The sequence below is a fragment of the Meles meles genome, chromosome 6 (genome assembly GCF_922984935.1).
Source record: "Meles meles chromosome 6, mMelMel3.1 paternal haplotype, whole genome shotgun sequence".
Classification (NCBI taxonomy): domain Eukaryota; kingdom Metazoa; phylum Chordata; class Mammalia; order Carnivora; family Mustelidae; genus Meles; species Meles meles.
Genome location: NC_060071.1, coordinates 85,228,630 through 85,255,426, shown reverse-complemented (window position 1 = coordinate 85,255,426; position 26,797 = coordinate 85,228,630). Strand labels below are relative to the sequence as shown.

General features: G+C 41.9%; 1 long non-coding RNA gene across 4 annotated transcripts in view; it reads right to left on the bottom strand.

The window, feature by feature from the left end:
* The window catches only part of LOC123944119, a 68,366-nt gene that overhangs the window by 8,412 nt on the left and 33,157 nt on the right, over positions 1-26,797 (bottom strand). For all 4 annotated transcript variants that reach the window (XR_006818738.1, XR_006818737.1, XR_006818739.1 and 1 more), the window contains one exon: positions 16,443-16,544. This is a non-coding gene — a long non-coding RNA (uncharacterized LOC123944119). The remainder of the gene's footprint in view (positions 1-16,442; positions 16,545-26,797) is intronic.

Here is a 26,797-nt window from a genome sequence, read left to right as displayed (position 1 = left end):
TCAGATTCTCTGTTGCTTTTCTGCCTATTGGCCATGGTATGGTGGTATACCCAACTGTGTGATTTTAGGAAAGATACCTTACTGAGTTTTCACTCTTCTCATCTACAAAATGTTCTTCCTCCTTCTTATTTTGATAATGAGAATCAAATTGGAGTGCATGTGAACACACTTGGAACCCCAAGGGTAAAACATTATTCTTCCAATACCATGAATTGTAGTTATCTAATTTAAGCCTTATCCCAAAGTCTTCATTAAAATTATATCAAGGCCATGTTTACATGTCTGATTATAAGAATCATCGGAAAATAGTTATAAAATCCAGATCTTGGGACTCACCCTAGAACTACTACATCAGAATCATCATCAGAGGGGCCTGAGACTAATTTTTAACTGCAGCCCATGTGACTCACGTGGATCTCACAAACATGGGAAGTTCTTCTCTGTCAAAACCTACTTACAGGGGCGCCTGGGTGCCTCAGTGGGTTAAGCCTCTGCCTTCGGCTCAGGTCATGATCTCAGGGTCCTGGGATCGAGTCCCACATCGGGCTCTCTGCTCGGCAGGGAGCCTGCTTCCCCCTTTCTCTGCCTGCCTCTCTGCCTACTTGTGATATCTCTCTCTGTGTCAAATAAAGAAATAAATAAAATCTTTAAAAAAAAAAAAACAACCAAAACACCTACTTACCTATAGTATGCCTGGAAACATCATGAAAGCTTGTTGAAAAAAAGAGGTGCCTACCCAAAAAATAAATGCCAGGAAGTAATGAAACACTAAAATCAAAAAAACCAATGGGGATATATCAAAGTATAAAATAAATGTCCATTTGTCTATATTGATGTAAATAACTGAATAAATGATGGAAAGTAGAAAATCTCCTATGTTGAAGAATTCCAAATAATTTATGTAACTATTCCAGCCTCAGGGAGGTGCAACTTAACTGCCCACCCCTTAGTGTAGGTGGCACATAGTGATTTCCTGTCAAAGAAAAGGGGAGGAAGAAAGACCTTTCCACTGGAAAACCCTTAAAATGCAACTTATGCCAGGTGATCAAGATTAACATCAATAAGTTATGCTGATAGTGTGTGCCCTTGATATGTGATGAGAATAGCACTTCACCTCTATGGTCTTCTTCCAAAAACCTGTAACATCAGTCTAATGATGAGAAAGACATCAGACAAACCCAAATTGATCAAAAACAAGGAAAGTCTAACTAACAGCCAAGAAGAACCTAAGAAGACACGAGAAAATGTAATGTGACATTCTGGATGGGATCTCAGAACAGAAGAAGGGTATTACAGATGTAGTGAAAAGAAGGGCCATCTGTACCCCGATGTTCATAGCAGCAATGGCCACGGTCACCAAACTGTGGAAAGAACCAAGATGCCCTTCAACGGACGAATGGATGAGGAAGATGTGGTCCTTATACACTATGGAGTATTATGCCTCCATCAGAAAGGATGAATACCCAACTTTTGTAGCAACATGGACGGGACTGGAAGAGATTATGCTGAGTGAAATAAGTCAAGCAGAGAGAGTCAAGTATCATATGGTTTCACTTATTTGTGGAGCATAAGAAATAACACAGAAGACATGGGGAGATGGAGAGGAGAAGGGAGTTGAGGGAAATTGGAAGGGGAGGTGAACCATGAGAGACTATGGACTCTGAAAAACAACCTGAGGATCTAGAAGGGGCCGGAGGTGGGAGGTTGGGGACCAAGGTGGTGAGTATTAGGGCACGTGTTGCATGGAGCATTGGGTGTGGCACAAAAACAATGAACACTGTTACGCTAAAAAGAAATTTTTTTTAAAAAGGGTATTATGTAAAAACTAAGGAAATTCAAATAAAATATGAACTTTAGTTAATAGAGTATATTGACTCACCACTTGTGACAAATGTACCATACTAATGTACTGTGCTAGTAGTTAAAAACTAAATGTGTGGCATATGGCAACTCTATCCTATCTTTTTTTTTTTTTAAGATTATTTATTTATTTGATCCCAGGACCCTGGAATCATAACCTGAGCCGAAGGCAGAAGCTTTAACCCACTGAGCCACCCAGGTGTCCCTAGCACTTGTTTCTTGCAAGTGCCACCCTAGCTAAGGTCGGCTCCCAGTCTGGCCTTCAGCCTAAAGCAGAATAGCTGTGAGACCACATGACCACGGCCTGCAGTAAGTTTGCTGATTAACACCGTGACACGTATTTGCAAAGTAGGTCAGTTCTGTCTCTGTTCACCTGTGGTTTTAGGTATTAGTCAGAAGAGCCAGGTAACTCTGTCGCTGGTCACCAGCAGGAAAAGGTGTGGTGGAATAGAAAAGTAGGCACCTGGCTTCCATTTTGAGAGTAACACCCATTTTAATGAGTGTCAAAACACCTTAGTCACTTCCATTTTATTCATGCTGCTCCATTTCCATGTCCCACTTCCTTGGGCTCCATCCCAGATGAAAGAAATTAAGTGCCAAGCTCTACCCCACAATATGAGTTGCTGAAGACGGACCTTTGTTTCCAGTAGTCATTTCTTTAGTCTTTATCCTCAACTCATCACATCCCAAATGCTTTCTCTCATTCCCTCACCCAGATAACAACAGTGCCTCTTGCAGGTGAAAAGACCATTGCATTGAATAGGATACTGTAGAGATTAGGTAAGCAATCATAGAGTTCTAGGTATAACAGCTAATGATCCCTAGTGTTTATGCTATTTTATTAAAAACTCAGTATCCAGGAGGAGAAACCTGGCAAGAAGAACAGAGCAGATCTCCGACTTGGTAGGACAAAGAACACTGCTGGGACATAGTTCTTTTGTCCTTGGAAAACATATAATCATTAATGTCAGGTCACGGAGTTTTTTCATTACATGGTCTTTACCACATGGGTCTGTGTGTGTGTGTATGGCCATGGCTACATTTCTTCCCTTATCAGGAGAATGATGACGATTTTCTTTCTACATACTCTTTTCTCTGAGGACAAGGAAAGCATATATCCTTCTCCTCAGTGTTTACACTCCACACTGTTGCTGATTGATTTCTCTATGTCCTTTATGTTCCCCGCTGCAGTATTGCTCAGCACACCTGCACACATGGGCCTCTTCATCTTTGCACAAGCCTTGTGTTTTCTTTTTTATTTTATTTTTATTTATTTATTTGACAGAGAGAGAGAGATCACAAGTAGGCAGAGAGGCAGTCAGAGAGAGAGGAGGAAGCAGGCTCCCTGCGGAGCAGAGAGCCCGATGGGGGCTCGATCCTAGGACCCCGAGATCATGACCTGAGCCGAAGGCAGCGGCTTAATCCACTGAGCCACCCAGGCGCCCCAAGCCTTGTGTTTTCTTAACCACTTCTATTTTTCACTGAGCTTTCCTCCCCTTTGTTCACTCTGTTCTGTTCAGAGTCTAGAAACCAGAGACCTGGTTTCACAATAGATTCATGACAGCCTTGAGTGAGATCATTGCTAATTAAGAATTACCGTATCTGCAAAAAGCACTTCCCTTGAACTCAGAAAACAACCACAACAAAAACATAAGCACCTATTGTGTGTAACGCACTGTGTGACTGAATATAAGGAAGTACCAGCAAAGAAAAGGCATTGAATTCTAGCACCCGTGGATCTGGATTCTAATTCGAGATCTGCCACTGACTAAATTTGTTAGCTTGGCAAGTCAGCCTCCTGGGCCGCAGTTTCTTCTCTGCAGAACAGTTAAGTGTAAACAAACAACAACAACAAAAAAAAACCAGTGTAGTGTGACCAAGTATCCCAGTTTGCTTAGGAGTCCCTGTTTCAGCACTAAAAGTTCTATGTCCCAGCAAGCTTTTCAGTACCAGGTAAACCAGCATGGTTCATTACTCTCAGAAGGCTTTCTGAGATTTTTTCTAATTCTGATACTTCTGGGTCTAAGGCTCAGAAATGCTGTCAATGCCCTTTTGAGACAGAGAGGATAGAGGCTGTATGCAAAGAACTTGAAAGACTTCCTGCCTCCTGACCTGTGACTCACAGAGGATGCTGCAAGGCCTCATTCCTAACATCTCAGGGAAAAGAGATCAGCTGAGAATAGTACACTCAGGCAAAAGACATTCTTGGGTTTAACAGTGGGAAAGAAATTCAAAAACAATTGACTAATGAGAGGAATTTGTAGCAAATGTTGAGGCTGCCAGCATTCTTGCGAGTAAGCCAATGACCTTTTAAGCTACATCCACAACTGACCAGCTCCTTGGCCATCATCCCAATGAAGGCTCCTTTCCCAGTTTAGACTGTATGCAAAACTGGCTTGGCAGTGAGTTTTTCAGCAACCTCAGATAAGCATTTGTTCCAGCATAATAAAAGCTTTTTAAAATTTAAAACAAAACAGAGCAAGTGCCTGCCGCTGCTGACTGCTGACAGTCCGCTGTGTTAGTTTCATGACTTTCAAGAAAAGGATCCTTGGATGACTTGAATCAAGAGGGGAGACAGCGAGACCCGGTCTTCCGTGGATGTGCCACCCTGTGAGGGACCACAGAGCCTGCCACCTGGCCCAGAGCTGACCCTGGAAAGAGATACAGTCTGCTGCACATTTATATTTAATTTAAAGCAAACTTCATAACCACCTTGTACATTTTCTTTGTGCCTGATTTAGTTTTGGCTTTCTGCCAATAAGATCAACTCCTTTTTTGATCTCACCTCATAGAATAAATTTGGCCCAACTTCCTTCTCAGTTGTTCCCTCTTAAACTAGGTGGATCCAAAACAGCCACCACTAACTATTGAGTGGTGAGAGAATGTTCATGGAGAAAGTCAAAAGAGCTAAATTCACACAAACTATTTAAGGAACCACGTAACAAATCAAGGAACTTCTCCAGCCCAGCAAATTAAGACAGTAGTCATGTAAAGTCTCTTTACTTACCCTTAACCAATCAAAAAATAGAGTAAAAATCAGGTTTAACTGGTTCAAATATACAGTAAAATCAGATTAAACAGGTGTAAGAAGTATGTGCCAAATGGCAATATTTCCCCCTCCTCCTCCCTTTCTGTGAGCTCTACTTTAGTAGAATCTAAGGCTATTAACAGAGTTCGTTAACAAGAGTTAATTATCTGGGGATTAATTATGACTCAAACGAAGGTTCCTGTTTACATGTAACCAAGATAGTCGTAAAGGGATCTAGTAACATGAATATTTTCAGAAGCTATTTTTGGTGATACACGGTCAACAGGAGTGAGACTGGACAAATGAGAAGACCCTAGGCATGTGACTTTAAATTCTTTCATTTGAAAAGTATTATATGTTACCCAATCAACTATGAAGAAATTAAAAGATATGTGTTGGTTTGCTTTATTTTTAAAGGTTTTTATTTATTTGTCAGAGAGAGAGAGAGAGAGCACAAGTAGTGGGAGAGCCTGGCAGAAGAAGCAGGCTCCCTGCTGAGCAAGAAGCCTGATGTGGGACTCAGTCCTAGAACCCTGGGATCATGAACTGAGGAGAAGGCAGCTGCTTAACCAACTGAGCCACCCAGGCATCATTAAAGTTATGTATTTTAAAACTGATCTCTGAAACTTGGTCATCAGGGGTTCTGTTTGAGGGGCTGCCTGGCCAACTCAGTGAATAGATCATACCACTCGTTCAAGCCCCACCTCCTGTGTAAAGCTTCCAAGGAAGAAAGAAAGAAAGAGAGAGAGAGAGAGAGAGATGAAAGAAAGGAAGGAAGGAGGGGTACCTGGGTGGCTCAGTGGGTTAATGCCTCTACCTTTGGCTCAGGTCGTGATCCCAGGGTCTTGGGATCGAGCCCCGCATCGGGCTCTCTGCTCAGCAGGGAGCCTGCCTCTCCTTTGCTCTCCGCCAGCCTCTCTGCCTACTTGTGATTTCTGTCTGTGGAATAAATAAAATCTTTGAAGAAAAACAAAAAAAAGGAATGAAGGGTTACTTGTAGGGGTTCTGTATGCACCTTCCTCCTCTGAAAGCAGGCATTTTGGTTTCCTGAAGTCCTTCATCCTGAGGGTAATTTGTACTCACTGCTTTCATCTCCCTACAAATCTAATGCAAAATTAAGACACCATTCAGCAAGGAGGAGAAAAGAATAGATTTGTGGCCATATTAAGTTCTCCTGCCCAGAATGTAATACCACCTTGCATTTTGGGCAGAACTAGTCTAATGTGGACATGAAAGGATGACGGGGGGTAGGGGATAGGGGGTGGAGGTCTATCCTGACCAGGAAATGGCATTTTCACTAAGTGTTCTGGGCCCAGATGTTCTAGGCCACAGCAAGTGGCATTCATGATGCAACCAAAAACCACCGAGCTCCAGCTCTGCTACCAAAGAATACAAAATGCAGTGGAGTGGATCTCCATTTTGCCTCCCAAATGGGGACACATTCTTCAATGCATTCCCAAATTTTCCAGGAAAAGTTGGAAGTTTTGTGTCTTTTTTTCAGGTCAGTGATTTAGCCTGTTTGGTCTGAAACTCTTGCTGTAAAATCCCGTTTGCTCTGGCGACTATAATATCTCTGGTTGCCCTTGGAAGCTGCAGCAATAGATCCATATAAAGGGGAAATTTAGCAGTAAACAGAAATAATTATTTAGAGAATTCTACAGATCATTGTGTCCTTGCCATTTCTAAGAACAAGCATAAATGAAATAAGACTTTTAAAAGATTTTTTTTTTCTTTAGTAAGTACTATGACTAAGAAAGGATTTTTCCTTCTCGAGTAACTGAGCTCTTTAAGTATTCCCTGAAAAGAGCCCTATAAGGAGAATGAGAAAAGACTGGGTTTCCTCCAGCAGTTCCTTCTGGTCCTAAGATGCAGACTGTGAATTTTTATTGTAAAGAAATAAGTTTAGTAGTTTATCTTGGCTTTCCAGCCCCAGACCCTAGTGATGTTGATGCCAACAAAGAACGGGATTGCCATTTATAAACTTTTTATGATTTTTTTTAACCAATCACCAAAACTCCTTTGTTTCAAAAGGCTTGCAGATATTGTAAAAGATAAAGACTTGGAGAACAAATATCCTTCTTGTGAAACTGGTTTTCTTGTCTTTTTTTTTTTTTTTTTTTTTTTGACAGAGAAAGCAGCAGAGGGAGAGGGAGAAGCAAGCTTCCCAGTGAGCAAAGACCCTGATGCAGGAACTCGATCCCAAGACTCTGGAACCTTGACCTGAGCTGAAGGCAGACCCTTAACCAACTGAACCACCCAGGCTTCCCTCTCTGTCTTTTTTGAAAAAAATTTTTTTGCATTTTAAATTTAAGTATAGTTAACATACGCTGTGATATTAGTTTCAGGTGTATAATTCATGTTTCAACAATTCTATATATTTCTCAGTGTCATCAAGAGAAATGTACTCTTGGGCATCCTGCTGGCTCAGTCAGTGGAGCATGTGATCTTGGACTTAGGGTTCTAAATTCAAGCCCCACGATGGGTGTAGAGATTACTTAAAAATAAAATCTCGGGGCACCTAGGTGGCTCAGATGATTAAGAATCCAGCTCTAGATCTCAGGTCACGTCTTGATCTCAGCGCCATGAGTTCACGCTGAGTGTGAAGCCTACTTTAAAAAAACAAAAACAAAAAATCTTAAAACGGCACCTGACTGGGTCTTTCAGAAGAGCCTGTGGCGCTTCATCCTGGAGTCTTGAGTTTGAGCCCCACAGTGAGTATAGAGATTACTTAAATAAGTAAACTTAAAAAAAAAAAGACAAGCATACTTTCAATCACCTTACCTATTTCAACCACCCTCCTACCCCTCTTCTCCTCTGGTAACCACCACAAACAATATTTGTTCCCTATATTTAAAAGTCTGGGTTTTTTTGGGGTTTGGTTTTTTTTTTTGTCTTTTTGTCTTGTTTTTTAAATCCCACATATGAAGGAAATCATATAGTGTTGCTTTCTCTAACTTATTTTGCTTAGCATCAAACTCTCTAGCTCCATCCATATTACCGCAAATGGCAAGATCTCATTCTTTTTTATGACTAATTGTGTGTGTGTGTGTGTGTGTGTGTGTGTGTGTGTACCACTTCTATATCCATTTATCTGTCAGTGGATACTTGGGTTGCTTCCATATCTTGGTAATTATAAATAATCCTGCAATAAGTATAGGGGTGCATATATCTTTTTGAATTAGTGTATTTGTTTCGAGTAAATACCCAATAGTAGAATTACTGTATCATACGTTACTTCTATTTTAAATATTTGGAGGAAACTCCATACTGTTTTCCACAGTGGCTGCACCAATTTACATTCTCATCAACAGTGCACAGGTGTTCCTTTTTCCCCATACCTCACCAACACTTACTTCTTGTCTTTTTATTCTAACCATTCAGACAGGTGTGAGGTGCTATCTTATTGTGGTTCTGATTTGCATTTCCCTCATGATAAGTGATGTTGAGCATCTTTTCATGGGTCTCTTAGCCATCTTTGGAAAAATGTCTATTCATATACTCTGCCCATTTTTTAATTTGAGAGAGAGAGAGAGCGTGCATGCCAGTGAACCAGGGAAAGGGTGGAGGGAGAGGAAGAGAGAGAGAGTCTCAAGCAGTCTCCCACACTGGGCACAGAGCCTGACACATGGAGCTCTCTTTTATGACCCTGAGCTCATGACCTGAGCTGAAATCAAAAGTCGGTTGCTTAACTGACTGAGCCATACAGGCTCCCCTGCCCATTTTTAATTGGATTATTTGGTTTTTGGTGCTGGGTTGTATAAATCTTTATCTATGTTGGATATTAACCCTGTACTGAATATGTCACTTGCAAATATCTTCTCTCATTCAGTAGGTTGCCGTGTTGTTTTGTTGATCATTTCCTTTGCTGTGAGGAAGCTTTTTATTTTGGTATAGTTCCAGTAGTTTAATTTTGCTTTTGTTACTCTTCTTTTAGGAGACCTACCTACAAAAGTGTTTCCACGGTTGCTGTTGAAGAAATTACTTCCAATGTTTTCTTCTAAGATTTTTATGGTCTCACATTTGGGTCTTTAATGCATTCGAGTTTGCTTTTGTATATGGTGTAAGAAAATGGTCCGGTTTCATTCTTTTGCGTGCCGCTGTCCAGTTTTCCCAACACCATTTGTTTTTTTTGTTTTTTTTTTTTTTTTTTTAAGATTTTATTTATTTATTTGACAGACAGAGATCACAAATAGGCAGAGAGGCAGGCAGAGAGAGGTGGGGGGGGAAGCAGGCTCCCTGCTGAGCAGAGAGCCCGATGTGGGGCTCGATCCCAGGACCTTGGGATCATGACCTGAGCCGAAGGCAGAGGCTTTAACCCACTGAGCCACCCAGGCGCCCCCCAACACCATTTGTTGAAGAGACTGTCTTTTCACCATCGCAGAGTCTTGCCTCCTTTATTATAGATTAATTGACCATACAAGTGTGTGTTTATTTCTGGGCTCTCTGTTCTGTTCTGTTCTGTTCTGTTGGTCTATGTGTCTGTTTTTGTGCCAGTCCCATACTGTTTTGATTTGTAAATTCCTCCTGAAGGAGAGATTGATGGTGGCCAAGAAGGATATCAACATGCCGAGGCACCCCACACTGTCAGACAAGAACCTTCCTGTCATGAGGATCATGCAGTTTCTCAGGTCATGAGGCTACTGAAGGAACAGTTTGCCTGGAGTCATTTCTACTGATACATTACCAACGAAAGTAGCCAGTATTTCCATGATTACCACCATCTGCCCCTGGGATCAAGCCTGACACCTGGTGTCCCCGCCATCCTGAGACTGGTGGGCCTGCTAAAAGGTCTGGAGGGCAAGTGGCTTGCACGATTCAACCACAGGAAGCTATAGAGACAGCTATAGACAAATTGCTGGATCAAATTGCTGATTCAGCAACTAAATTCCCCTTTAGAGGCAATATGGTTATGAGCTTGAACAAGCCCACATAGGCTGAAGAAGATTGGTTATGTTGAATATATCTATAGCCAGAAAAAATTTTTTTTGAAAGTTTATCTTGACCTAAAGTACTTAGGTTCATTTATCTATTTGTTCAAACCTTTAAACTCTCTTTGTTTTTGTAGATTATTTATTGGCAGATCTCATTTGCATGTTAGATGGTGAGAAATTTTTTTTTTTAAGATTTTATTTATTGGGATGCCTGGGTGGCCCAGTCAGTTAAGTGGCTGCCTTCGGCTCAGGTCATGATCCCAGCGTCCTGGGATCGAGTCCCATATCTGGCTCCTTGCTCTTCGGGGAGCCTGCTTCTTCCTCTGCCTCTGCCTGCCACTCTGCCTGCCTGTACTCTATCTCTCTGACAAATAAATAAAATCTTAAAAAAAAAAGATTTTATTTATTTACTAGACAGACAGAGGTCACAAGTAGGCAGAGAGGCAGGCAGAGAGAAAGAGGGGAAGCAGGCTCCCTGCTGAGCAGAGAGCCCAACGTGGGCCTTGATCCCAAGACCCTGGGATCATGACCTGAGCCAAAGGCAGAGGCTTTAACCCACTGAGCAACCCAGGTGCCCCGATGATGAGAAATGTTTGACTTGCTTGTCAGGACAGGGATCCTGGCTTAGTGACCACTGAGGCCATATATCTAATTGTTACTCAATACATTTTTTGACAATTATAATAGCCAGTGCCTCTTCTCCATTCTCTGTACTTGTCATGCATTTTTGTTATTGGATACAAGCTTAATATTAGAACCCTTACTGTTAGGTACAATAATTCTACTTTTGGGAATTTGTCATAAGGACATATTAAAAACAATAAGAAAACATACATAATGATTTATTTGAAGAAGTATTTATAATAGCCTGAACATTTTGGAATAAACTCAAATATCCAATAGGATCATGAGTAAGGAAATGATGGTATAAATACTATAGAAAAATAAACTTTAAGATTTATTCACATAGTATTTAAAATGATGTATTTGTGCATGTTGAGATAGATAAACAAATATAAAAATATACAGAGGTTGATCTTTATTATATAAAAAATGCAAAGCAAAAATCTGGAAAGAAATAGAATATGATATTAGTAGGATTGCTTCTAGGTGGTAGAAAGCAAGGTGTATCTTAAATTTTTTTAAGTGAAAAGAAAAATGAAAATTTATTGAAAGTTCTTATGAGTTCAACAAGTCAATGGAAACAGAACATCAAACTGAGAAAACATGCAGGAATCCAGGCAGCTCTGGAAGACCAAGAAGTAGGAAGTTGCAGGGAACCTGGCTGGCTCAGTCAGTAAAGCATGCAACTCTTGACCTTAGGGTTGTAAGTTTGAGCGCCACATTGGGTGTGAGATTACTTTAAAAAAAAAAGAAAAAAGTAAGAAGCCACAGGACCCTCCGCCATTGAACTCTACCACAGCTAGCGCAATGGAAACATCAGGGGCCATCTGTCTAGAGTCAAGTCTCAGCATGAGCATCTCTTTGCCAAGCCAAGATCATATACTTCGCTCTGGCTGCTGAAATGCTACAGTTCAAGAAGAGGGATGTGTCTCCACCCAAGCATCCGTTGTGGAAAGCAGAGCATTGCGTCTCACCTACATGGTATACGATAAAGGATTTCACCCACAAAGGAGGAAGGGCTGCAAATTGGATAACCAAAAACAATGACAGAAGTCTACAACATTTTTTTTCCCTTTTCACGTTTGCAGCACTTTATAAATCATCTTCAAGGAAATTTTATTATGTGTGGAACCTGCTAAAATAAACTACTAAAACTTTTTTCTTCCTCATAGCATGAAGGGTAGCAGAATAATGCCACTCCAAATATGACTGTAGGAGTTAGGACATGCCAATCCAATTTGCATAATAGATGCCAAGTATGCCTTGAAGAACTCAGTAGTAAAATTAGCTATGTCTGGCATTTTTTTGGAGGGCAAATATTTGATAATCATCTGAATTTTTTTAGTACTTGGCTTTAATTTATTTTTTAAAAAACCTGCAACAAAAAGTTGTGATTTTAAACTTTGAAAACTGGCAGTTTTCATAGTCAGACATTTTATTTTGATTTCTCTTAAAGATTTTATTTATTCGACAGAGAAAGAGAGAGAAAGCACAAGCAAGGGGGAGCCGCAGAGGGAGAAGAAGAAGCAGGCTCCCCACTGGACAGGGAGCCCTATTTGGGACTCAATCCCAGGCTCCTGGGATCACGACCTGAGCTGAAGGCAGATGCGTAGCCAATGGAACCACCTGGGTGCTCCATGATAGACATTTTAAAGTAAGGATTTATTTAAACACACACACACAAACACACACACAACAGTAACTGCCGTATAAAATCCAAGCGTTTCTGGTTTCACTGACTGCTGTTTCTCAGTGCCAGAAACAAATACTGTGGTGTGTATGGAGATCAGAGTAAACACACTGTGCTTCGTGCACCCAGGCATCTAGAAGCTGAAGCAGATTTGTGTTTGTCTTTTCCTTCTGAGAACAGGGGACATCATCAGAGCCCTGTGAAATATAATCGGTGAGGCTCTGCTGGTATTTCTGGTGAAATATGACAGAGCTATTTCCAAGAAACAGGTTTCTTTCCCTCCACACAGAAGAGAACTCTTTGCTTCCTCACTCAAGAAGTCTGAAGGAACTGCTAACTGATAGGAAGTATATCAAGTTACTGGAAAAATGCCTTGCCTCTGGCATTCCAGTTGCTGGCTGAAAATAGATGTTGGAGACTTCATAAGCTGGAAGATTTTATAATCAATCTCAGAAGTCTGGTATGCCCTGCCAGGATCACTATCTCGAGCCTGTTTCTGGTGCTCCACGCCATCTCTGGTTCCCACAAGAGAACTGAAACCTCTGCCTTTCCTCCATAGCCAAGGGGATTTTTATCTACCATCATCTCCTCCCACGCCCCCTGTGCCCAGTCCAAGTTCCCCTTCTTCCATTTAGTAGCTGTGCTTCTCAGCTGGGCTCTCATTCTGTCAAGGGTGGTATGTAAGGTGGAGTGACCCCTTGCAAAGATCCAAATATCTGGGGAAGATACGGTGGGTATGTCCCATATAACTAGTGAGTATGCCCCCATATCACTCCAGTAGAGAGGAAATGTGTTTCTGGCCTCCCAAATTGGGTGTCTGAATGTATTTTCAAAATACAAAAACACGGTTAAACGTTGATTAGAGTCTCAAACTACCAGCACAAACTACATCCCACAGATGTGTGGGATATTAACTACAAGTATCCTAGAAGCAGGAAACAGAGGCCTAAAATAGTCTATGGAGCGACATCACCGTCTAGCCTGTAACCAGCTCAACACTTTGAGAACTGTAATGAGAAAAGGCTTTCTAAGCCCCAAATCTTAGGAAAATAAAGCAGAGAATCACAGATCAGTGACTCCTCTATACTTGACTCTTACACTAACCTAGAATATATAGTGTGTACTTAGGTAAATGTGCTGACTTCATGAATTTCCTCCAATATGCATTTCTACCCAAAGGAGTGACTTAGATAAATTCCCAAATCTATTTAGAAAACTTGTGATAATCCTCAGTGACAATAGGGGTTTGAAACAGGCACACACATATGCCGTTGGTAGGAGTATCAACTGATGCAATGTATTAGAGGCCAATTAAGTGACTCCTATTTAAATAAACAAAAATAAAGAACTATGAGCAACATAAAAGTCCGTTGCTAAGGTTCTGGTTAAAGAAAAGTAATAGGGGCACCTGGGTTGCTCAGTCATTAAGCATCTGCCTTTGGCTCAGGTCATGATCCCAAGGTCCTGGGATTGAGCCCCGCATTGGGCTCCCTGCTCAGTGAGGAAGTCTGCGCCTCCCTCTCCATCTACTCTCTTCCCTATTCATGCTCTGTCTTGCTCTTTCTTTCGCTCTCAAATTAATAAATAAAATATTTAATAATAAAATACTGATGAACAAAAAAAAGTTTTTGAAAACATAATTGGGCTTCCTAAAGTTGAAAATCAAGAACCTCAGAGTTGAATCTGTCTTTATTAAAGTTCTGCCTTTTGATGGCAACTTCTGAGTCCCTGTTAGTCATTCAGGCTCCCGAACCCCCGAGAAGAAACATTAGTGCATTAAGTCCCAACCTTCTGTATTTCACTAAATTCACTGTAATCCTCATAGTTGGAAATGAGAATGTCTCCACGGTGCTTTAGAAATCACAATACACACACCCCAGTACTCATGCTGTTAGTGTAGATATTTAGGTATTCACAAGGCATGGGTAACCAAGTGAGAAGATCCTTCTGGATCGCTGTTTCTTAGAGAATGGAGGACAGTTAGGTCTAAAGATGGCTCTGGCATCTTCTGATTTCCTCATCGGCCTGCCAGCTAGCCACTGAGAGACTGAGAGAATTTAGACATGGGGACTGGGGATTACTGGAGAAGTTTATCCTTTTTTTTTTTTTTTTTTTAATTTATTTGACAGAGATCACATGTAGGCAGAGAGGCAGGCAGAGAGAGAGGGGCGGGGAGGGGGCAGGCAGCAGGCTCCCTGCTGAGCAGAGAGCCCAATGCTGGGCTGGATCCCAGGATCCTGGGACCACGACCTGAGCCCAAGGCAGAGGCTTTAACCCACTGAGCCACCCAGGTGCCCCAAGTTTTTCCTTTTTATTGAACCTTTTTAAATATATCTTCTTGTTTCTAAGGCATCATTTTTTTTCCTGTCCCAGTATGTTTTATCATTGACTAGTTATAGAATGATAATGATTATTTTTATTATTTTATTATCCAAATGTGCTCACTGGTTCCTGGGAATGACAGGTTCATGCTCTGTCCCCCAGTTGCCAATGGATACATGCCAGGGCCCAGCAACAGCCAGGCTCATGTCTGTAGAGAGTAGTGAATGGCATTCAAGTGCTAGGGAACATACAACTCAGAGTTCACTATAGGGCAGCTGTGATGAATGAGGAAAAGCTTAGTAGAAGCAGCTAGCTCTTGCCTCATGTCAGATCCTGGAAGCTGCTGGGCAAAGCCCCCCATAAGAGGTATCAAAATCACACATCTATCCATGGAACCCACTGAGCCATGCTGATGGGCCCGGCCCCTTTGCTCTAAGCTCAAAGAAGGTACTGGACCACTCCATCCCCTCAGCCCGACTTCTTTGTATCTATTGTTTGAGGGCAGCGAGAATCCCAACCTGGATCTTGTTTTTGAACAGTGTTATTAATTCAGGTAACAGAAAACCACTTGGAATCCTCATCTGGAGGTCTTACATCACTGCCTTTAAGTCAGGATATCCTGTATTTCAGAGTGTACTTGAGGTGCGGAGTCTGTATACACACTGGAGAGTGAGAGGGAGGAGGTTCCCCCAATGGTTTTCTATCTCAAGCCTCCTGACTAGCCACAGAGACTCACAGTATCCCCCAAATCTGTCAGATTTTGGATTAGAGAATGTAGGCCTTTTTTTTTTCCCTTTCCCAAGGAACAACCTTCTTAACACCCTTGGTATAAATAGTATTCTGAAAAATAAAGTTAACACAAAACAGACAAAAAGTAATCAGACAGTTAAAGAAGCTGAACTGACGTTTTTAACTTAGCCATCACTCTGCCACACTCAGTTCCCCAGAGGTCAGTCATTAAGGCCAGCCTGTGTTGCAAAGAGGGATTAAAACCCCATTCTTAATGGGAAGAGTGTCAAAGAATTTGCTTTGTAAACGCTTTTTTAAAATCACCACAGTATTCATGTTCTGGAGTGAATATTGGGATATTTCAAGTATGCCAGTTAGAGGTACTAGGTTTCTATAATTAAAGGAATACAAGGGGATGCCTGGGTGGCTCAGTTGGTTAAGCAGCTGCCTTTGGCTCAGGTCATGATCCCAGGGTCCTGGGATCAAGTCCTACAACAGGTTCCTTGCTCAGCTGGGAGCCTGCTTCTCCCTCTGCCTGCCACTCCCTAAAATCTTTTTTATTTTTTTTAAGATTTTATTTATTCACTTGACAGACAGAGATCACAAGTAGGCAGAGAGGCAGGCAGAGAGAGAGAGGAGAAAGCAGGTTCCCCACTGAGCAAAGAGCCTGATGCAGGGCTTGATCCCTGGACCCTGAGATCATGACCTGAGCTGAAGGCAGAGACTTAACCCACTGAGCCACCCAGGTGCCCCACACTCCCTAAAATCTTTAAAAAATAAATAAAAAGTAAAGGAATACCAGGGGCGCCTGAGTGGCTCAGTCCGTTGAGAATCTGACTCTTGATTTCAGCTCAGCTCATGATCTCAGTATCCTGAGATGGAGCCCCACACTGGGCTCTGCACTGGGCATAGAGACTGCTTAAAATTCTTTCTCTGCCTCTGCCTCTCCCCCAGCCCCTGCACTAGCACTTGCGCTGGTGCTCATGCATGTGTTCTCTCTCTTAAAATAAAAGTAAATAAAGAGGATTCTAGAATGCCAGATAGGAGGCACATTGGCTTTATTTTGATGGGGCTGCTTCCTTGACACTATGTTCGCAGGGTCTGATCGGCCCTTCCTTAGAGCTTTCCAAGCCTGCATATCCCAATCACCAGCCTTCCTTTCAGGTGTGAGGCTCAGAGAGTAGGGAAGTGCGCCTTACACCACCTGCAGTTGTGTGGGCTTCCTGGGCAGACTGCCAACAAATGTATCAGGACTTACCATCTTCATGTACCATCCTTTCCTTCTAGGGATCGTTTTAGACTAAGTCATCCAAGGCCTGGTAGGTCGTTTCTCGCCAGGATTATAGCAGCCGAAAAACAACTGCAAAAAGGGCAAACAACAGGGCAATTATACAAACCAACCCAACGTTTTATCTTCTCTCTCTCTCTTTTTTTAAAGATCTTATTTATTTATTTGACAGAGAGAGAGAAATCACAAGTAGGTAGAGAGGTAGGCAGAGAGAGAGGGAGAAGTAGGCTCCTTGCAGAGCAGAGAGCCCGATTCAGGGCTCGATCCCAGGACCCTGAGATCATGACCTGAACCGAAGGCAGAGGCCCAATCCACTGAGCCACCCAGGCACCCCTTATCTTCTCTCTTTCGATGCCATGACCAGGGATGGTAATAGATAAATGGAGAGAGAGAAAATAGGGAAATTATCGATACTAAATCAACAGAGAGAGTGTGCTGACAAAAGGCACAGAGTTTTTTGTCGTTGTTGTTGTTTTGTTTTTTTATTTTATTATATTTTTTAAAGATTTTATTTATTTATTTGACAGAGAGAGAGATCACAAGTAGGCAGAGAGGCAAGTAGAGAGACAGGAAGAAGTAGGCTCCCTGCTGAGCAGAGAGCCCCATGTAGGGCTTGATCCCAGGACCCTGAGATCATGACCTGAGCTGAAGGCAGAGGCTTAACCCACTGAGCCACCCAGGCTCCCAAAAGGCACACAGTTTTAAAGATAGTTCTAATCCTGGTTCTGCCATTTACAAGCTGTGCATAAATTAAGTAACGTATGCTCTCAGCTTCTCCTTCTATAAAATGGAAATGATGATAAGATCATCATTGGTTGTCAAGTATTAAACAAGATGATACATACAGTGTCAGTAAACTTAGCCCTACAAACTCAGTTATAAAAGTAGTATCTTAAGGGTGATTGGGTGGCTCAGTCCATTAAGCGTCTGACTCTTGATCTCAGCTCAGTCTTGACCCCAGTGTCGTGAGTTCAAACTCTGTGCAGGGCTTTGCCCTGGGTGCAGGGCCTACTTTAAAAAAAAAAAAAAAAAGTACTATTTTAAAAATACTTATAATTCTACTTGGTATCTGATCTGGCCCCCATTCTGCTAAGATGATCATTCTGGGAGCTTTCCCTTGCCCATCCATAGGGTTATACCAAGAATCTTGTGACATGCTCAGGCCTTAGGGTGTGCTTTGTGTACGTGTTTCCTTTTTGTGTGTGTGTATGTGTTTCCTTTTGATCACCAGCCACCAGTCCACACAGGTAACAGGGTGTCTGCTATTCTCATCCTCAGCACTCTGAAGTGTCTACACCATTCTGGAAGCAAAGGAATCTTTTGCCAAGATGAAGGTGCACCAGATACAGCTCTTCCTTTCCAGAGTCTTGCTGCCTCCCTATGCTGGTGTCAGAAAACGTATGTGCTTTTCTATACTTCTCTAGATTTGCAGGCCCTCCCTGGTCCCTTCTCCTAACCATTTACCTGGAGGAATCTGTTTTTCAGGCCTTGTTTCCCTCCTCTGATTCTCTAAGACACCCTCACTTAGTGGTTCTCAAAGTACGGTCCATAACCCCAGGGGGCCCCCAAAACTTTCTAAGGGGGTTGGAGTAATCATAACTATTTTCATAATTATAGTAAAATGTTATGTGTCCTTTTCAGCATCTTGGCATTTGCACCACAATACAAAAACAATGGTGTGTGAAACTGTTGGTATTCTGGTGCTAATCAGCACTCGGCACTGAGGGGGTCCAGAATAGGCCACTGTGGCAGAACGGTTCTTTTGAACAGAAAGCATTTGAATTCCCGAAATCCCTTATCTGCCTTAAAGTAGAGCCTCCCAAAAGAACTCAGTTGTCATAACTCCCTTCCTTGGAGCAACAAGGAAGATTGACTTTTATCAACAGTGATGAGGTACCGATAGCACACCTAAGCAGACAGTGCTTACGGGGCCCACTATCTGTCCAAAAGATCATTTGTTTTCCCATTAAGTGCCCTTTCTCCAGCTTCCCCTTATTAGGAAGTCCACTGTTTTCTTTTCTTTCTTTCTTTTTTTTATAATAAGAGATTTTATTTTTAAGTAATCACTACACCCAACATGGGGCTTCAACTCACAATCCTGAGATCAAGAGTCACACACTCCACTGACTGAACCAGCCAGGGGCCCCCTACAATCAGTTGTTTTCTGTAAGTGCCCTTTTTCCTCTCCTTTTCCCCTAATAAGGTAGAATATAATCCCCAAATTATTATTTTTTTATTTCTTAAGATTTTATTTATTCATTTAACAGAGAAAGAGAGCATGAATGGGGGAGAGGCAGAGGGAGAATCAGACTCCTTGCTGAGCATGGAGCCCAACTTGGAGCTCCTTCCCAGGTCGCCAGGAACATGACCTGAGCTGAAGGCAGATGATTAACCAACTGAGCCACCTAGGACCCCCTGAAATTCTAACCACATCTTTGAGTCATACTTTTTGTGAATTCTACTGTGTCCCTACTTGAATAAAAAAAAACTCTGTCTATTGCTAACCTGTCTTCCGTCTGTTTAATTCACAGGTTACTAAGAACTGAAACTAATGGTACAGGCAAAGTTTTTTCTCTCAGACAGCGTTAAACTATACCAGCAGTTACTGCATTCCCCACTACCACACACTTGCAGTAAAAAAACAAACCAGTTTCACATAACAATTTCCTTGATGAAGCAGTAAAAAGTATTACTTTTATTAAACCTTGACCCTTTCATACTCTGTGCTAAAATAGAAAATACATAAAATGTGCTTCTAATATGTATAGTAATACAACACACTGCAGCAGTTGAATTGTGAGCTAAACTAGCTAAACTAGCTCACAGTTGATGAAAACACTGCTGTCATTAAAAGAACAACTGACAGACAAACATTTTGTTCAGACTTGGGCATTAGGCTGACATTTTCTAATTTTTAATTAAGAGTAAATACATGAATTTAAATGAATGAGTAAATAAAGAAATAAAATGACAAAATTTGTCACCAAGGATAAAATTTAGAGGGGCGCCTGGGTGGCTCAGTGGTTTAAGCTGCTGTCTTTGGCTCAGGTCATGACCCCAGGGTCCTGGGATCAAGCCCCACATCGGGCTCTCTGCTCAGCGGGGAGCCTGCTTCCCTCTCTCTCTCTCTGCCTGCCTCTCTGCCTACTTGTGATCTCTCTCTGTCAAATAAACAAATAAAATCTTTATTAAAAAAAGGGATGAAATTTAGAATTTTGAAAAACTTGGGGTGTCTGGGTGGCTAAGTCTGTTGAATATCCGACTTGATTTGGGCTCAGGTCATGATCTCAGGGTCATGAGATCAAGCCCCGCATTGGGCTCCGTGCTCAGTGTGAAGTCTTCTTGGGATTCTTCCCCTCTCCCTCTGCCCCTCTCCATGCTCATGTGCTCTAAACAAACAAACAAATAAACAAATATATAAATAATTTTAAAAAATGGATTTTGAAAAATTCGTACCATGATCTTGAGGTTAACAGCTTCCCAACACATTAACAACATTTCTCATGACATCAGTGGTGATAAAAACAAATGTGATCTTTGGATATTACATAGTGTGAAGATGTTAACATTTGGAAAATCTGCACAACTCAGTGAGCCAACATTTTCTGAATGGCCAGCAGATGATGTTACAAAATCATAAGGGGATAGAAGATCTATTCAAAGTGCAACACAGATCAACAGATTGTAATGTAATGGTATATAAAAAGTTCATTTATCTGATTTCAGATTCCACATTGCAACTAAACAATAAAGAAATTAAATCTTGTTGAGTTTTAGTGTTGTACCAGAAAGATTATCCACGAGTTATCTGGAAAGTCTATTAAAATACTCATTTTTCCAATAATATATCTGTGTAAGACTGGATTTTGTTAATATACACCAACCAAAACAAGTCATAAGATACTGAATACAGAAGATGAGAATCAAATTGTTTGTTATTAAAACAAACATGAAAGAAATTTACAAAAATATAAAACAATCCACTCTTTTCACTAATTTTTTTTGTTTGGAAACTTTATTTTTCACAAAAATATGTTACTTATGTTATTTTATTATTATTATTTTTTAAAGATTTCATTTATTTTTGTGAGCTTGAGAGAGAGAGAGCGAACACAAGCAGGGAAAGGGGCAGAGGGAGAAGCAGACTCCCTGTTTAGCAGGGAGCCTCATCCAGGACTTGATCCCAGGACCTTGGGATTCTTTTTTTTTTTTTTTTTAAAGATTTTATTTATTTATTGGACACAGAGAGAGAGATCACAAGTAGGCAGAGAGGTGAGCAGAGAGAGAGAGGAGGAAGCAGGCTCCCTGCAGAGCAGAGAGCCCGACGCGGGGCTCGATCCCAGGACCCTGGGACCGCGACCTGAGCCGAAGGCAGAGGCTTTAACCCACTGAGCCACCCAGGCGCCCCGGACCTTGGGATTCTGATGCCAACTGAACGCAGATAATAACTGACTGAGCCACCCAAGTGTCTGTTATTTTATTATTTTTAATGTATATTTAAAATTTTGTCTTGGGGTGCCTGTGTGGCACAGCTGATTGTCTAACTCTTGGTTTCGGCTCAGGTCGTGATCTCAGGGTCTTGAGATCAAGCCCGGTATCCAGCTTCTCGCTCAGCATGGATCCTATTTGAGATTCTCTCTACCTCTCCCTCTGTCCCTCCAACTCGTGCTCTCTCACTCTATCTCTCTCAAATAAATAAATCTTAAAAAAATAATAAAATAAAATAAAATTTTGTCTTAGTTTTAATTTCTACGTTGGTAAATATTGATAGATATAACTTGTATAAATAAAAGCACAGTTTGGTTCTAAATAATATCTAAAAATATAAGAGATCCTGAGACCAAAAAGTTTGAGAATCACTACTCTAGCTATTCTTAGAAATCTACCTCTTTTACCTTCCTGTCCCCTTTAAGGGTCCTTCTTGCTGGACTAAGAATCAAATTGACATGACAGGAGAAACTTAAGTTTAATAGCATAGATGTGGGGAATCCACATAGACGTGAACATTACAAAGACAGTAAGGCAAAACGAAGTATTATGTCATTATAAACTAAGGACTCTGGGACTTCAGAGGAAAGGAATGCATTTCACAGGACGATAAGAAGAGCAGATGTTTGGGGGTGCCTGGGTGGCTCAGTGGGTTAAAGCCTTTGCCTTCAGCTCAGGTCATGATCCCAGGGTCCTGGGATCAAGCCCTATACTGGGCTCTCTGCTCAGCAGAGAGCCTGCTTCCTTTCCTCTCTCTGCCTACTTGTGGTCTCTGTCTGTCAAATAGATAAATAAAGTATTAAAAAAAAAAAAAAAAGAGCAGATGTTTGGTAATTAGAAGTTTGCCCCGCCATACAGATGGGTCACTGGGATAAATTTTATTTGTTTAATAACACTCATTCTGGAAAACCCCTCCAATTTAGAGTCTTCTATGTAGTTAAGGGAGGGGCAAAAGTTTCTCTTGAGCCAGTAGGGTCTTGAATGCCTTTAGCTCAAAATATTCTGCATGCAGGGACGACTGGGTGGCTCAGTGGATTAAGCCGCTGTCTTCGGCTCAGGCCCTGATCTCAGGGTCCTGGGATCAAGCCCCGCATCAGGCTCTCTGCTCCGCGAGGAGCCTGCTTCCTCCTCTCTCTGCCTGCCTCTCTGCCTACTTGTGATCTCTCTCTGTCAAATGAATAAATAAAATCTTAAAAAAAAAAAAAATAGTCTGCATGCCAAAGTGCCACATTTGGGGAGTGGAGGGTGGCCTGTCCCAAACCCCTTTGCTTCATAAACTCTCCAAGTTTTTCTCTCTCTCTTTTTTTTTTTTAGATTTTATTTATTTATTTGACAGAGAGAGACACAGACAGAGACAAGCAGTGGGAGTGGGAGAGGAGGAAGCCGACTTCCCACTAAGCAGACAGCCTGATGCCAGGCTGTATCCCAGGACCCTGGGATCACGACCAGAGCCAAAGGCAGATGCTTAATGACTGAGCCACCCAGGTACCACATCCCTCTCCAACTTCTAAGACTTAAGGTAAGCAAAGGGCAGAGAAACTTTTGGGGCACTTTTAATAACTGTCCTGATACTTACTTCTGTGAGGCAAAGAACAGCCTGATTAGAATAGGAGAAGAGACAGGAAAAGAGAGAATTTAATATCCCAAAATATTTTGCCGCATACGTGTAAAGCTCTTTGCATAGTCTCTGCTCAAAGTGGAACACAGCAACGGCTGGTATTATCAACACCATCTTCACCTTAGTCACTACTCTTATTCCATCTTGTCTATGTTTCCTATGGTGGTTATACGTCAATGATTCTTATATTTCCAAACTCCTTTTTTAAAAGATTTTATTTATTTATTTGACAGAGAGAGACGAGCATGAGTAGGGGAAGGAGAAGAAGCAGATTCCCCACTAAGCAGGGAGCCCAATGCGGGGCTGGATCGCTGTATCCTGGGATCATGACCTGAACCAAAGACAGATCCTTAAACTGCTTGAGCCACCCAGGTGCCATATTTCCAAACTCTTAAGACAATATATCCTTCAGAGTCTTTTAATTCAGATCTTTCCATTTCCTTATGATTGAAAATGCTGTCCACTCTCTAGACACAGTGGGAGCCCGTGATGCTTGTAAATAGAGCACACTCACAGAAATGCTTCCTCTTTTATCCCTGGGGAGAGTTCGGTTTCGATATTGTTTCTCTGAAGGTCTTTTAAATCAATAGGTATTCTTATGCAAAAGACTGGGCTGGAAATCCGAAATCTGAAATCCTAAACACAGGCAAGATATCCTAGGCAAGGAAAGGCATCAGTGAATCTCCTCTCCAGTTTCCCACAATCCCTGAAATAAGATTTCATGTTGAAAGCTCCTAAGTGAGCAACAGCTATCAGGAACAAGCCTTCCTATACAACTTGGGTGGATTTTTATTTATTTTTTTAATGGGTTTCTTTTTTAATGATTTTATTTATTTCTTGTCAGAGAGAGAGAGAGGAGAGAGCATACAAGCAGGGGGAGCAGCAAGCAGCAGGCAGAGGGAGCAGCAGACTCCCCGCTGAGCAGGGAGCCCGATGTGGGGCTCAATCCCAGGACCCTGGGATCACAACCTGAGCCAAAGACAGATGTTTAACTGACTGAGCCACCCAGGTGTCCCTTCAATGAATTTTTTAAAAAAATATTTATTATTTCAGAGGGGAAAGAGAGAGAGAGCGCGTGTGCGAGCATGCATGCGCTTGCACACAGGTGGAGGGACACAGGGAGAGGCAGAGAATCTCACGCAGACTCCACTCTGAGCACAGAGCACAAGTAGGGCTCTATCTCATGACCAGGAGATCATGACCTGAGCTGGAATCAAGAGTCAGACACTTAAGGGGCGCCTGCGTGGCTCAGTGGATTAAGCCGCTGCCTTCGGCTCAGGTCATGATCTCAGGGTTCTGGGATCGAGCCCCGCATGGGGCTCTCTGCTCCGCAGGGAGCCTGCTTCCTCCTCTCTCTCTGCCTGCTTCCCTGCCTACTTGTGATCTCTGCCTGTCAAATAAATAAATAAAATCTTTAAAAAAAAAAAAAGAGTCAGACACTTAACTGACTGAGCCACCCAGGCAACCCCCAATGGATTTTTAAAAAATTTCATTTTCTGGGGCACCTGTGTGGCTCAGTGGGTTAAGCCGCTGCCTTTGGCTCCGGTCATGATCTCAGGGTCCTGGGATCGAGTCCTGCATTGGGCTCTCTGCTCAGCAGGGAGCCTGCTTCCCTCTCTCTCTCTCTGCCTACCTCTCTGTCTACTTGTGATCTCTCTCTGTCAAATAAATAAGTAAAATCTTTAAAAAAAAAATTTCATTTTCTTAGCCTTCTGTACACTGAATGTGGGGCTCAAACTCACAACCCCAAGATCAAGAGTTGCATGCTCTTCCAAATGAAGGGGCCAGGAGCCCCCTTTATTTATTTATTTATTTATTTATTTTTATTTCTATTTTTTTTCCCGGAGTCCCTTTGATGGATTTTTTAGAGGTGCAACTCTGTAGATCTCCTTTGATCCACTATTAGCATGTAGGGATAAAAACTGACAGACTGAATCTGGAGAGGTGTGGGTTCAACTTCTGGCTTAGCCATTTACTGTTTGTGTGATGTTAGCAAAAGTTTGGCTCTCCAAGCCCTAGCTTTCTGTTTAGTGTGGACTCCACATGGCTTAATTTCACACTGAAAGAAACAATAGTAGTCAAATTCTTTCAAGAATTCCCATCCTCATTTTTTGTTTTTGTGTTTTTTTTTTCAAAGAACATAAAGGAGATCAAATTGTAACCCACAGCAATACTTAAAACCCTCCTTTTTCGGGGTGTCTGGGTGGCTCAGTGGGTTAAGGCCTCTGCCTTTGGCTCAGGTCATGATCCCAGGGTCCTGGGATCAAGCCCCACATCGGGTTCTCCACTCAGCGGGGAGCCTGCTTCCCCTCTTTCTCTCTGCCTGCCTCTCTGCCTACTTGTGATCTGTCTGTCAAATAAATAAATAAAATCTTTAAAAAACAACAACAACAATAAAAACATACCAAAAAACCCCCTCCTTTTTCTTCTTTCTTATTCTGCCAAAGCCAGTTCCAGAGAACATTCTTCAAACCTCTGCAATCCCCTCCTCGATGGAAGCCTGCCTGCTGAGTAGTTTGTTTCTACCTTATTTCTCCCTCTTTCACCCCTTTTAGTTCTTTATTATGTATATTATTTGAAATTCTTGTTCTCCCCAATTTCCTTTAGCTTGCATTCTCCATAACAAAGTTGACCTTAGAAACCAGTTCACTACCCTGCTTCCCCTGCAGTCTGGACTGATGAGGACTCCCACTCCTCTCTTAATCCTGGGTCACAAAACACTAAGAACCAGCGTGGAAGGGAGAAAATTCTTCTTCTAAGTTGAGAAGAAACTGGGGAGCCTGGGTTGCTTAGTCAGTTAAGTGTTCAACCCCTGATTTCAGCTCAGGTCTTAGTCATGAGACCAAGCCCTGCACTGGGCTGTGATGGGTGTGGAGCCTACTTTAAAAAAAAAAAAGAAAAAGAAAAAAAGCTGAGAAGAAACTGAAGGACAAATTCTCTCTAGAGAGCAAGGAGGAAAGAACACTCGTAGCAATAAATCTTGTCTGCCTCAGTCTCCAGGAGTTGTAAAGATTAAATGACCTGAAGTATAGGACCCGACATGTGAAAGAACTTCTGCGCAATTATCATCACCCTTTCCTCATGGCCTGATTCTTAATCCAAGGCATCATTTGAACAGGTTCAGAATGAGCCTCCCTGAAATGTGCCACTTTGGCATGTGGATTACTTTGAACTGAAGTCAATCAAGGCCCAAAAGACTCAGGAAGACCTTTATCTCCCTCTTAAATGGCTAAAAGATTTCAGATAGGGCACCTGGTCTGGGAGGAAAACTACCAGAGAGACCTACAAAGAATATGGGCTAGAAATGGTAAAATGGGGGGAAGTCAAAACGTAGGGATCTGGGGCGCCTGGGTGGCTCAGTGGGTTAAGCCTCTGCCTTCAGCTCAGGTCATGATCTCAGGGTCCTGGGATCGAGCCCCGTATCGGGCTCTCTGCTTGGCAGGGAGCCTGCTTCCTCCCCTCTCTGGCTGCTGCTCTGCCTACTTGTAATCTCTCTCTCTCTCTCTCTCTGTAAAAAAAAAACAAAACAAAACAAAAAAAAAAAACGTAGGGATCTAATTCCTTTTTGGGTCCCATTGTCTCTGTATGGCAAGCCAGACATTTGTGTACCAAACATTTATTCTTCCCATCTTCTAAACATTATCTTCCTTCTCTTTATTTTTTATTTTTATTTTTTTTTAAGATTTTATTTATTTATTTGACAGAGATCACAAGTAGGCAGAGAGAGAGGAGGAAGCAGGCTCCCCACTGAGCAGAGAGCCCGATGCGGGACTCAATCCCAGGACCCTGAGATCACGACCTGAGCTGAAGGCAATTGCTTAACCCACTGAGCCACCCAGGCACCCCCTTCCTTCTCTTTAAACTCTCAGACCCCTATTCCTCCCTAGCTCAGGATGGTGTATAAACCTGAACTGTCTTGACTACTTGTGGGTGTCATATTCAAATGGGGTTCCTCTATATATGTATAATTAGTATTTTTCCCGTTATTCCTTATCAATTTACCAACCAAACTATCTACCACAGTATAGGAAAAAAAACTCCTTCTCAACACAGTCAATAAACATTTGTTAAAAGACAGTCCTGGGTGCTACAGGAGATATAAAGTGAATAAAGGGTGATCTTTTAAGCAGAAAGTAAGAAATCAAGCCTGGAGATGGAAAGACCAGTTTGAAGACAGTAATTGTTCAGTAAACTTGCAAAGGACTTGAACTAGGGAATG